The sequence below is a fragment of the Melanostigma gelatinosum genome (genome assembly GCF_949748355.1).
Source record: "Melanostigma gelatinosum genome assembly, chromosome: 24".
Lineage (NCBI taxonomy): Eukaryota > Metazoa > Chordata > Actinopteri > Perciformes > Zoarcidae > Melanostigma > Melanostigma gelatinosum.
Genome location: NC_136657.1, coordinates 844,116 through 856,183, shown reverse-complemented (window position 1 = coordinate 856,183; position 12,068 = coordinate 844,116). Strand labels below are relative to the sequence as shown.

The 12,068-nt window shown below is 42.3% G+C and overlaps 1 protein-coding gene across 3 annotated transcripts in view; it reads left to right on the top strand.

Moving 5' to 3' along the window:
- Nucleotides 1-12,068, top strand: part of nlgn4xa (neuroligin 4 X-linked a) — a gene marked incomplete at its 3' end in the record, with an annotated part of 95,223 nt that overhangs the window by 38,942 nt on the left and 44,213 nt on the right. The gene's annotated exons all lie outside the window — the stretch shown is intronic.

Sequence of the window (12,068 nt, the reverse complement as noted above, 5' to 3'; positions counted from 1 at the left end):
ACCACAGTGCTGTGCATCTTATTTCTGTCCCCTCTGTCAGATGAAAGTGGTTTCTGGATCACGCAGGAATACTTTATCTTGCCTTTGACGTAAAGGTTCGGCTTCTGAATGTCTGCTGCCCGAGAAAATAATGTCGCAGTCTGACAGGAGGCTGATGACATCAAACGTTCTGAGGGAAAGAGTTTTGAAATTCCAGCTGAAGGGAGCATAGCTGTGGCCGTTCTCTGGCAGAACATCAGGCCTCTTCTGATCAAAAGAGCATTTAAAAAGGATTCTCAGAAAGTTTATTTTGCCCATTCTAAGTGTAACCTCTAAATGATGTGGAAAACAAGCATGTGAAGCCATCTTTCTCTTTCTAAAGAGGGATATTTAGGAACACAGACGTAGACGTAGCTGGGCAAAGCTTATTGCTGCTGTAAATCTGATGTAGGCTGTTAAAGAAGCATCTCTCACATGTCTGGAAAGTAAAGAAAGTGTGAGTCCTTAGCCACAAGCTAAAAGAGAAACCATTACACATGCTCCAGAATTGCAGTCACACTTCCCTGTGCAAGATGGAAGGCTATACGGGAGGAAATAGCAGTCAGCTCTATAAGACAACAAGCATTTGCCAATCTGCTGCACTGCTAAATGGAAATCATTTATCTGTGCCTTCCGGAACTATTTTTTTAAATTATAATACAATGCTATGATAAAATGTGCAATGTGTAAGATCGGCCAGAATATTAGTTAAAACATTACAAAAAAAAGGAACTGACATGAGCATGCTAACCAGCTAGCCGCGGCCGTCCTGTCCTGTAATACTTGATGATGGAACATGTCGGAGCCCGATCTGCCCCACCGTGAGAGCGAGCCGGTACGCACGCGGTGCAGCAGTCTTCAGCTGCGCCGCATCGTAATAACGCTGCCAAAACTGGTTTACAATTAAAAGGAATTTAATCCTACTGAAGCAAATACAATTATACAGTGAAGTACACTACTTCTATGGAATATAAAACAATAAAACAAACGAAAACCCCGTTCAAAAAACTCCCCTCAGCTTCTCAGAAGACACGTGTGTCCCCTGGAAGCAAAACGCGATAAGAGAAAAAGACTTTGATGAACCCACCCACATACAGTTCGAAACCCCTCCCCTTTTGTCTATCTCAATTCCTATTGGCTAACTTCCAGGACCCTCGCCCTGGTGTGATCTATAATCGCCTGTCTAGAAGTCTCTCTGTCCCTAACCCTTACTCTTAATACATTCAATGACTGTCTGTTATGGCTTAACCCTTCTATGATAAACATTCTATATAAAAGATAGGACTTTGCAACTTTTGGCAAAAGCTTCATGTCTACAAATTCTACGAAGATACTCTTCTAGCTACTAATCCTAAAACACTTTTATGATTAGCCTAATTATGCATTTCCAAAACACTTATGATTATGACCAATTATGAATTCTTAAATATGAATCATTAAACACTTCTATTATAACTTCTTAACACACAGTTCTACACTCAAATTTCCTACAAACACAACGGCTATAGGAGCATGGGGCACTACATTTGATGGGTTTTCTGTTTGTCAGACCACACGTGAGATAAGAATTACGCTCTCCAGTTCGCTGTTCTACTCATTGTCTGTAACCAGTGTGACATTAACATGAAAACATGGTGGAATTATCAAGCTAACGTTAGCTAGATAACTGTCCTGCCACTAAATGAGTCAAATGTAACAACTTCATCTACACACTCATGTTTTAGCATTGGAAAGCACATTGCTAATGCCAGATCATCAGTCATTAACACTGATTTACCAGATTTCAGTATGTGCTGAATGCTGATTTTTAAAATACATTTGTCAAGAAATGTCAATATTACCACCAGCATGGATGTGTTTCAACAAAGTACAGCTAATTAATCGAAGTGTGCAGTTACTCTCTAATAGCAATATAGCTGTAGCATGTGGTGCTTGTTCTGTATTAGCTGTACATTTCTCTTCATTGTTTGCAGCTTTACATTTGATGTGTCTGCTACATGGCTCATATGCATGTGGCTCATTGTCGAAGTGGAGCCACAGCACATCTGTATGCTCCTGCTACCATCGGCGCCGCTCTGCTCTGCTTACCATTTGTTATAAGGCCGAGCTGTCTGCACCAGTCACTATATTTAGTTGCCGGAGAGCCGGGGGGGATAAGGTGTTCTGAAAAAATGTTCACTGCAGAGAGGAAGAAAGAGGTGAAGAGAGAGAGAGAGAGAGAGAGAGAGAGAGAGAATGCAGATGAGGATAGAGGCAGAGACAGGAAGGTGAGTGGAACAGAAGGAGAGAAAAACCAGAGTGACAATGTAGAAGATGGGATCTTGTTAGGCTGCAGATTTTGATGTAAAAACACACCCGTCCCCAAATCACAAAGTGAGTGTGGCTCTGACAGAAAAGAGGGTTCCATCTCCACTAATTGACACACAGTAGGTTCACTCTGTGCGCTCATATACAATTCTTGTGTCAGTGCAGTCACTGGAGGGAAGCCATCTGTGTACAGAAAGGTGACAAAACATAAGACTGTAAGCCCCACACACCATTGCGCACTGTGCTTCCAGACAGAACTGGACTCATTGGTCCCTTTGGTAGCTTGTTGAATCTTAGTTATAATCCCAGTTAATCCCAAAGTGGGTTGTTTTTCTAGTTGCCACCATTTCTACCAATCATTATAATACTGTACTAACCTGATGTCAGCGGACTTGGAATTTTTAACATAAGAAAAGTCGGGGAACATATTTACGAGACATTGGTGTGCAGATATTGTACAACACCAAGATGACTGACTTGCTCATCTAATTGCGGCAATGCTAGTGTGCGTAACAGTCAGAGAACTCGTCACATGGTGTCTGGAGGTTGCGGTTCGAATGATTCCAGCAGATACCTCCAGCCGCTGTGGGTAAGGTGCTAACATGCAGCACTGCCCCATCGCAGTGGGAACACACTGGGCTGAGGCAGACATGTTGTGCGGAGGGTCGTCGGGCTCTGCACAAAGAGCAGCTACCGATGGCGTCCGTGCTGCCGGGCTGATACATCAAGAAGGGGAGCGTAAATTGAGTGAGAGAAGTCATCAGACACTCGTCACCCTCCACCACTTTAACCTCACACACCCTGTTGGACAGCTGTATCGCTTACACTGTTTCCCTCAGATCACTTTCCTCGGGTTGACTCAGGCACAACTGCACTACTATACCCGGTGCACGCATAGACGGATACAGTGAGGGTGGAGCCAGATAGAGATACTTTCTCTTCCTGTTTATTTGCAGAATATTGTGGAACATCTATCTGGGGCTAAAATCAATATGCAAAAAAAATAAATACGTCACCCTAAATATCGTTTACAAACAACTATGACCAAGGAAAATCAAGTCAACGACATGTACACACAGACAAGAGATCGGCTTGTCCTCTTCAAACTGCTGCATGACTCAGCAGCACTGTAAAGTTTCGCACCAGAAAGAGGTGTTATTTATTCCACCAACTGCAAGATGGATGTTCGAATCATCGGGTACAGGGTGGGATGGTTGTGAAAATATGAAAAAAACGTTTTATTTGACTCAGACTTGGTCAAGGCAAGGCAAGGCAAGTTTATTTGTATAGCACATTTCAATAACAAGGTAATTCAAAGTGCTTCACATAAAACCATTAAAAGCATCAAAACATAAGGCAAAAGAAAAGGAGATTTAAAAACAATTAAGAACATTCATTAAAACATTAAACAACAGTGCAAGAAATAAAATGCAGTCGTAAAATGCTGAAATGCAGGAAATGTATTAATATATGAATTGAATGTGGTTCAATTAAAGGCAGCAGCAAACAGAAAGGTCTTCAATCTTGATTTAAATGAGCTGAGGGTCTCAGCAGACCTGCAGCTTTCTGGGACTTTGTTCCAGATATGTGGTGCAGAAAAACTGAACGCTGCTTCTCCATGTTTAGTTCTGACTCTGGGAACAGAAAGTAGACCGGTCCCAGACGACCTGAGGGGTCGGGATGGTTCATAAGGTAGCAGCAGATCAGAGATGTATTTTGGCCCTAAACCATTCAGTGCTTTGTAAACCAACAGCAGGATTTTAAAGTCAATTCTTTGTTGGACAGGAAGCCAGTGCAAAGACATCAGAACTGGAGTGATGTGATCCACCCTCCTGGTCTTAGTGAGGACTCGAGCTGCAGCGTTCTGAATCAGCTGCAGCTTTCTGACGGACTTTTTACAGAGACCTGTAAACACACCGTTACAGTAGTCCAGTCTGCTGAAGATAAATGCATGGACAAGTTTTTCCAAATCCTGTTGAGACATAAATCCTCTAATCCTTGATATATTCTTCAGGTGATAGTAGGCTGATTTTGTAATTGTCTTGATATGGCTGTTCAGGTTGAGATCTGAATCCATAACTACACCTAGACTTCTGGCTTGGTTTGTGGGTTTTAACATCAGTGACTGAAGCTGAGCGGTGATTTTCAATTGTTCGTCCTTGGTACCGAAAACAATTACTTCTGTTTTATCTTTGTTTAATTGAAGAAAATTCTGGCACATCCAGTTGTTGATTTGTTCAATGCAGTTACCCAGCCCTTGTATGGGATTATAGTCCCCTGGTGACATAGTTATGTAGATTTGTGTGTCGTCTGCATAATTATGATAACACACTTTGTTGTTTTCCATAATCTGAGCTAGTGGAAGCATGTAGATGTTGAACAGAAGAGGCCCCAGTATTGAACCTTGGGGAACACCACATGTCATTTTAGTCAGCTCTGATGTGAAATGAGCTACAGACACAAAGTATTCTCGGCCCTTCAAGTAGGATTCAAACCAGTTAAGTGCTGTGCCAGAGAGTCCCACCCAAATTTTTAGTCTTTCTAGGAGTATGGCATGGTCGACCGTGTCGAATGCAGCACTGAGATCTAGTAAGACTAAGACTGAACTTCTGCCATTGTCTATGTTTAAGTGGATGTCGTTGAAAACCTTAACAAGAGCAGTTTCAGTGCTGTGGTGCTGTCGAAAGCCTGACTGGAAAACATCAAAGCAGTTATTTACGATCAAGAAGTTGGTCAACTGTTGGAAAACCGCTTTTTCAATTATTTTACTCAAAAATGGGAGGTTTGATATTGGCCTATAATTTTTCATCGTTGCGGAGTCTAAACTAACCTTCTTTAGGAGTGGTTTAATAACTGCAGTTTTTATGGCTTGTGGGAAGACACCTGAGAGAAGGGATGTGTTTACAATTTGTAAAAGATCAGTGGTCATGCAGTTTGAAATATTTTTGAAAAAGTGTGTTGGTAGAATATCCAAGCAGCAGGAGGATGACTTCAGATGTTGTATAATGTCTTCTAGGCTTCTACGGTCGATTGAATGAAATTGTGTCATGATATTTGAATGGATGTTATTCAGAGATCGGGACAACACATATCCTGTGGTTGATGTGGAGGCACTGACTGCTTGTCTAATTTTCTGAATTTTGTCAGTAAAAAAGGAGGCAAATTGATTGCATGCCCAGGTGGATTGGAGTTCAGCAGCTACCGACACTGGAGGGTTTGTTAGCCTGTCGACAGTAGCAAATAAGGCGCGTGTATTGTTCTTGTTTTTGGTTATGATGTCAGAGAAGAATGACTGCCTTGCATTTCTAAGTTCCAAATTATAATTGCGAAGTCTCTCTTTATAGATGTCACAGTGAACCTGGAGATTAGTTTTTCGCCACCTGCGCTCAGCTTTCCGACACTCTCGTTTCTCCATTTTGACCAACGTAGCATTTCTCCAAGGAGATCTTTGCTTACCCGAGACAACCTTCACTTTAGTGGGTGCAATGGCATCAATAATATTTTTAACTTTAAAATTGAAGCCATCTACAAGCTCATTGACTGAGAGACAAGAGAGGGCTGGTGTGGAGGAGAACTTCTGAATAAATAGTTCACTGGTGTTTTCAGAGATGTAACGCTTTGTCACAACCTTGGTTTGGACATTTGTGTGCAAGGAGATTGCACTCTCAAAGAAAACACAGAAATGATCAGAGAGTGCAACATCAGTCACAGCAACCTTGGAAATGTTTACACCTTTGGTGATGATTAGGTCCAGAGTGTACCCCCTGTTGTGGGTGGGTCCTGTCACATGCTGAGTCAGATCATAGTTATCAAGGACACCACATAGTTCTATAGACTCTCTGTCCTGGGGATTATCAACATGGATATTAAAATCACCAACAATAACAACACAGTCAAAATCAATACAGATTACAGACAGCAGTTCAGTAAACTCATCAAAGAAGGTTGCACAGTATTTAGGCGGTCTGTAAATGTTTAGGAATAAAGCTTGAGTGGAATTCAGAGCCACATATTCAAAAGAACTAAAATGACCAAAGGGCATCTGCTTGCATTGAAGAGAATCATTAAATAAAATAGCAACTCCACCTCCTTTCTTATGTGCTTTTGTTTCACTCATGAAACTGAAGTTGTGAGGTGTTGATTCAATAAGAACAGCTGCACTGTTATCTTGATTTAACAAAGTTTCAGTTAAAAACAAAATGTCCAGTTTGTGCCTAACAATAAAATCATTGATTAAAAACGTTTTTCCTGACAGAGACCTGACATTTAATAAAGCTAGGTTTAATGTGGTTAAAGCTTTCTTTGCCCAATTTATTTGGACAGGCTGACGAGGAATGTATGCTAAGTTTGATAAGTTAACATGTTTACTATTGTTTCTTCGCAGCCTCACCTTTCTTTTTCTATAAACTTGCAGGACAGGAATTGAAGCGGCTAGCTGCATATAGGGCCCCGACTTTTCCTGGAGAGAGTCATTGGTATCATTAGCCTTGTAGCCTGGACCCAGAAGATATCAATTGTGGTACCGTTGAGGAGTGGGGAGAGGAGTGTGTTTGGTTCCAGCAATGACCAGCTTTTCCATGTGGTCAGTGAACTCCAGGTGGGCGGAGGATGGGGAGAGTGTGAGAGAGGATTGCGATCCAAAGTATGGACCCAAAATAGAAGTAGGTGCTGGGGAGGGAGGTACAGACTCCTCGTCTAGGAAGTCCATACTTTGCAGTCCAAAGTATGGACCTGAAGTAGGTGCTGGGGAGGGAGGTAAAGACTCCGCGTCTGGGAAGGGTGTGGAAAGTGGGAGATCGGAGGCGGTCTCTGATGATGAGGTTGGAGACTCCTCCTTTTGGCTGTCATTAGGTGGGGTATCCTTCCCGTAAGGTCTCCATGGCGATGCTGTGTGGTTATCTTGTGTTTAGACTCCTCTTGTATCTTGTCCTTGGCAGTAGGGACAGGCGGGTGACGCAGGGAGAAAAACAGGTTCGAGGTAAACAGTTTTACCCCTGACTTGTTCAGGCAAATTCCATGCGCTGCAAAAAGATGTCTGCGCTCCCAGAAAAGGTAGAAATTGTTGATAAAATGTACTGAATGGTCAGCACATGCAGTTGACAGCCATCTGTTCAGTGCAAACAGCCTGCTGAATCCTTCATCTCCTCCTCTGACTGGTGGAAGAGGGCCACTGATAAACACCTCAGCCTTGACAGAGCTGACTGTGTTTAACAGATCAATAAAGTCTCGCTTCAGAATTTCAGACTGTTGTTTCACAATCTCACAGCTTCCTGTATGCACGATGATGTTTTTCGCTGTGGGATATTCAGCCACGATGTCCAGGAATTTGTCTCATGTCAGAGACCATATCTTTCGGAAAGCAGAGTATTTTGGTGTTCTTGCTGCACAGTTTTCTGACGTCTTTTACAGCATAGTCACCAACAATCAGAGTCTCAGGCCCAGTCACTAGCTTTGCCCTTTCTCACATTGACTCTCAGTTCTTACCCTGCTTTGAGGAGATAGCTGCTTATCCAGGTCATCAGATGGAGATTTATGATCCTGCGACAATGGAGCAAATCTGTTTTGAAGTTGTAGGCTTGGTTGTTGTGGAGGTATTTTGCAGGTTTTACTTTCCTTAGCTGTCCTTGGCTTTGTCCGTCTGGGTGCAGGGGATGAGGAGGAGTTCTGCCCGTGTGCTAGTGCAGGCCAGTCTCCTCCTGTTTCTTGGTAGGTCTGGTTATGCTAGTTAGCTGTGTCTTAGCTTGCATTTGTCCAGTGTTTTGAGTCCATGGTAGAGTGGTATCATTCCCACACAGTCCATTTACTTCCGCGTTTACTTCTAGTCGGTAGATTTTTGTTTCCAAGACTGCAATCTTCTGTAGGAGTTTGTAGTCGTCATCCGTGGAGAAGGGAGGCATCTTGCTGCTACTTAGCTTTAACTTAGCTGCCAGTTAGCATTAGCCAACAATCCAAATAGAGCGACGACTTTCTGGATTTGTCTTCACTCAAACGTTGAAGAGTGATATATGTGATATATCTGGCAATATATATGTGATATATCTGGCAAATTGAAGCAAGAAAATGCAAGAAAATGCAAGCAGAGGCAAGAGCAAGCAGCAAAGCGACTGCACTCTCTCATCAAGGTCAATAACAACAATAAGTTAAATTCTAATCGTCAAGATCAGTTTGATTTAAAGCATGAGATAATCCACAGCAGTGTGCATTAAAGGATCGGTGGCCACAGAGAATGCTCCATTCTCATTGGCTGGAGGCTGCGTATTGATCTCTACTTTTCTGTTTGCTGCTGCCTTTAATTGAACCACATTCAATTAATATATTAATCAATTTCCTGCATTTCTGCATTTTACTATTGCATTTTATTTCTTACACTGTTCTTAATTGCTGTTAAATCTCCTTTTCGCCTTATGTTTTGATGCTTTTAATGGTTTTAAAAGGACTGCACAATATATCGCCATTTCCTCCGGGACCGAGTTCGTGCAAGGCGTACACTATAAAACGCAGATCGGCAGAGATCTTTTCCTGACGTGGTTTGTGTGCGAGTAATTGCAGAATTGCGGCAGTGTATGGTTGATTGCGTGCAGCGTAATGTCTCAGGGAGACATGTGAAAATTACCTTATCAAGACATCAAGTCTCCGGACACCAGGATTGTGGGTAGCGTCCAGTGAAAAAACATGATATCTCTGCTTAGAGTATCCTCGACGGAGTTTCTGTACGAGAGCGCAAATCTTGAGTTAACCGATGAATCGTTGATAACGGGCGAAGTTTAAAAGAAAGTAGCAGAGGACAGGTCCAGAGCAGAGGCCTTGGCTACTTCAATTATTGTTTTAATGTATGTTTTAAATCTCCTCTACTTTTTGTGAAAATTACCTTATCAAGACATCAAGTCTCCGGACACCAGGATTGTGGGTAGCGTCCAGTGAAAAAACATGATATCTCTGCTTAGAGTATCCTCGACGGAGTTTCTGTACGAGAGCGCAAATCTTGAGTTAACCGATGAATCGTTGATAACGGGCGAAGTTTAAAAGAAAGTAGCAGAGGACAGGTCCAGAGCAGAGGCCTTGGCTACTTCAATTATTGTTTCAATGTATGTTTTAAATCTCCTCTACTTTTTATGACTGAATTTGATTTCTTACACTGTTTCTTTAATTGTTTTAAAATCTCCTTTTCTTTTGCCTTATGTTTTGATGCTTTTAATGGTTTTATGTGAAGCACTTTGAATTACCTTGTTGTTGAAATGTGCTATACAAATAAACTTGCCTTGCCTTGCCTTGCCTTACTGCACAGCTACAGCTAGTAATCACATTCTATATTATAATTAATATATAGCTTATATACAATGTGAAACAGCAAATATTTTTTGTTGGAAACAGAATGCGGACCAGATTACATTCACCATTAACATAGTAAGGAAATGTTAATTAACACATCTGTCACACACATGTTGATCCTGGCTATTTCCTGATTGCAATGTTTACTGACTGTGTCATCTGTTCCTGCCAAATATCTAGTTTTGCAAGACACAATCTGCTCGTAATGACTACAGCGTCATTCACCTTTGTGAAGGTTGTGTTTAGGCACTGGCAGGACTTGGACACACATGCTCATGTGTCTAACACAGCAGAGACACCAGTGGGCTGCCTAAAAAGTTCAGGTTCTCGTAGTCCTGATCTCTTGTACGCTACTACTGGTGCCTCTTAAATCTGGGAGACCAAGGAGTCTCCTACAAGGATCTCTGTCCACGTTGCTACGTTTTTGTTTGTATTGACAGAGAAAGTGCACACAAATTCACGAGGCATCACCAAAGATGACTCCCTGACAGGACGGCAGGGCACAAGTCCCAGTGCACAAGCATTAGCATGCCCTTTCAAGTCCAATGCATGCTATTAGGGACGGAGAGTGAGGTAGCAGCATCCTCCACAGGGTCTAGGTTCCCCTCTTTTCAGCAAGATGGTCCACAGGTTGCAGCCAACACCATAGCTACAGTGGGTAATCTGCACGTACAGACTTTGGTTCCAACAATGTGATGTGGGAGGTGCCAGGATGAGGTCTCTTGGATAACACTAAGTGCCATCTGGCTTCGGGAAGCTGTCACATGAGCCAGAGTGCCGGTGAGCTCCATTCTGCTGCACTGGGATCTGTCAGAGGCACATGGCGCTCTCCATTTGCTCTGCCTGTAACCCCCCCCACTGCACATTGTGGCCAGACGTGAGATGGTTGAGTCATGGAGATGTGATTTCTTTTCTATTTGCTACAAACCAGTGGTAGAAAAAGGATGAAATCTGCAACCTCTACTCAGCTGACTCACCATTTTACTCACTTGTCTGATTCACTACAAGCACACCAGAGGCCCTTCAGACCAGAGATAGATTTGATCTCAAATTAAATCACATTTAATGGAACGTAATGTCATGAATTACTTCAACTGCTTCATGGTCCTAATACAAAAAGAGCTCTCTTATGTTTCATGCTGCTAATAGGTATTTTAACATAATAAACAATAAGAATTACTATAAATCATTAAGAGACGACTACTCTTTTCTATCAACTCTCTATCAAAGCTTCATGAATTCTTTATTTAGTTTTACTTTGCATATTGTCTACACGTTAGGCAACAGCTGCTTCTATCCACACTCAGCAGACCTGAGCAGCATTATATTTCATAGAGTTGTTTCTGTCCACATAAATGGAAGCCCAATATTCACATTGGCTCTATAGGTTCCGCTCTAGCAGCAGTTTTGGACTCAGAGATGCGTCTGCCCTGTGCAGACTTTAAATTAAATTACGTCAGTTGCTCTGACATCTAAAGATTGCTACAGGTTTGTGTCGGGCCACTGATCGGTTGGGAGTGAGAATGGGTTGGCTGGGCAGGTAGTGTACATCGGGTGTATCAGTGTGGGGATGTTGCTGATGAGAGGGGCGATAGCAGGCTGGAAAACCAACACGACGAGCTAAAAACAAAGAAAACGTAAAAAGGCTTCTTGGAGCTGATGGAAGCCGATCTGTTGATGATTGGGAGGGTGCCAGATGACCAGATAATGGGAAGTGAAAAATTGTATGGAGTTTTTTCAAAGCAGACATGTTGCCTTGTTAAACACAGATGTTTTTAATTGCTGCATCGAACTGGAATATTTGCTATAAAGGAGCCAACGTCAGTGTTAATGACTTTGACCTGTGCTGTCACTCAATGACAGGTTATCAAGGCTATCAACAATCAGGTTACTTCCTGTTATCCTCCACAGCATCCATCTGTGTGTCTCCATGGACAGGTGGGTATACAGTATGTAGGCATGCAGCGGGGACAATTAACCTTTACGTATACCAGCACAAGAAAACCCACTTGAGCGCACCTTCGACCGAGCTTTAGAATGTATATTTATACAGATCAAAGACTGTGGACCTTCATTTCATCTCTATACTGGATTCGCATTAGAAAGAGATCGTTTCAAGGCCAGAATGGAGAGGAGGAATGATGACAACAGGATAACTCTCTGGATGTTCATACGGTAAACTGTATGTAGCATTTTAACTTGCGAAATCTGAACCTTGAATCTTTTAATCATCAGATCACTAAAAAACTTGCAGCAGGTAATGATGCTCGCCTGGTCACGCTGCTGCCGTTTGTAGCTTCATTACGTGACGCTCCCATTGCAAAGAAATTCAAAAGTACGCCGGCTTCAGGAAAAAACACTTTGGTGGACACGGCCCCTTTCACTTTCAGACATTATAAAACACCAGTTGAAAA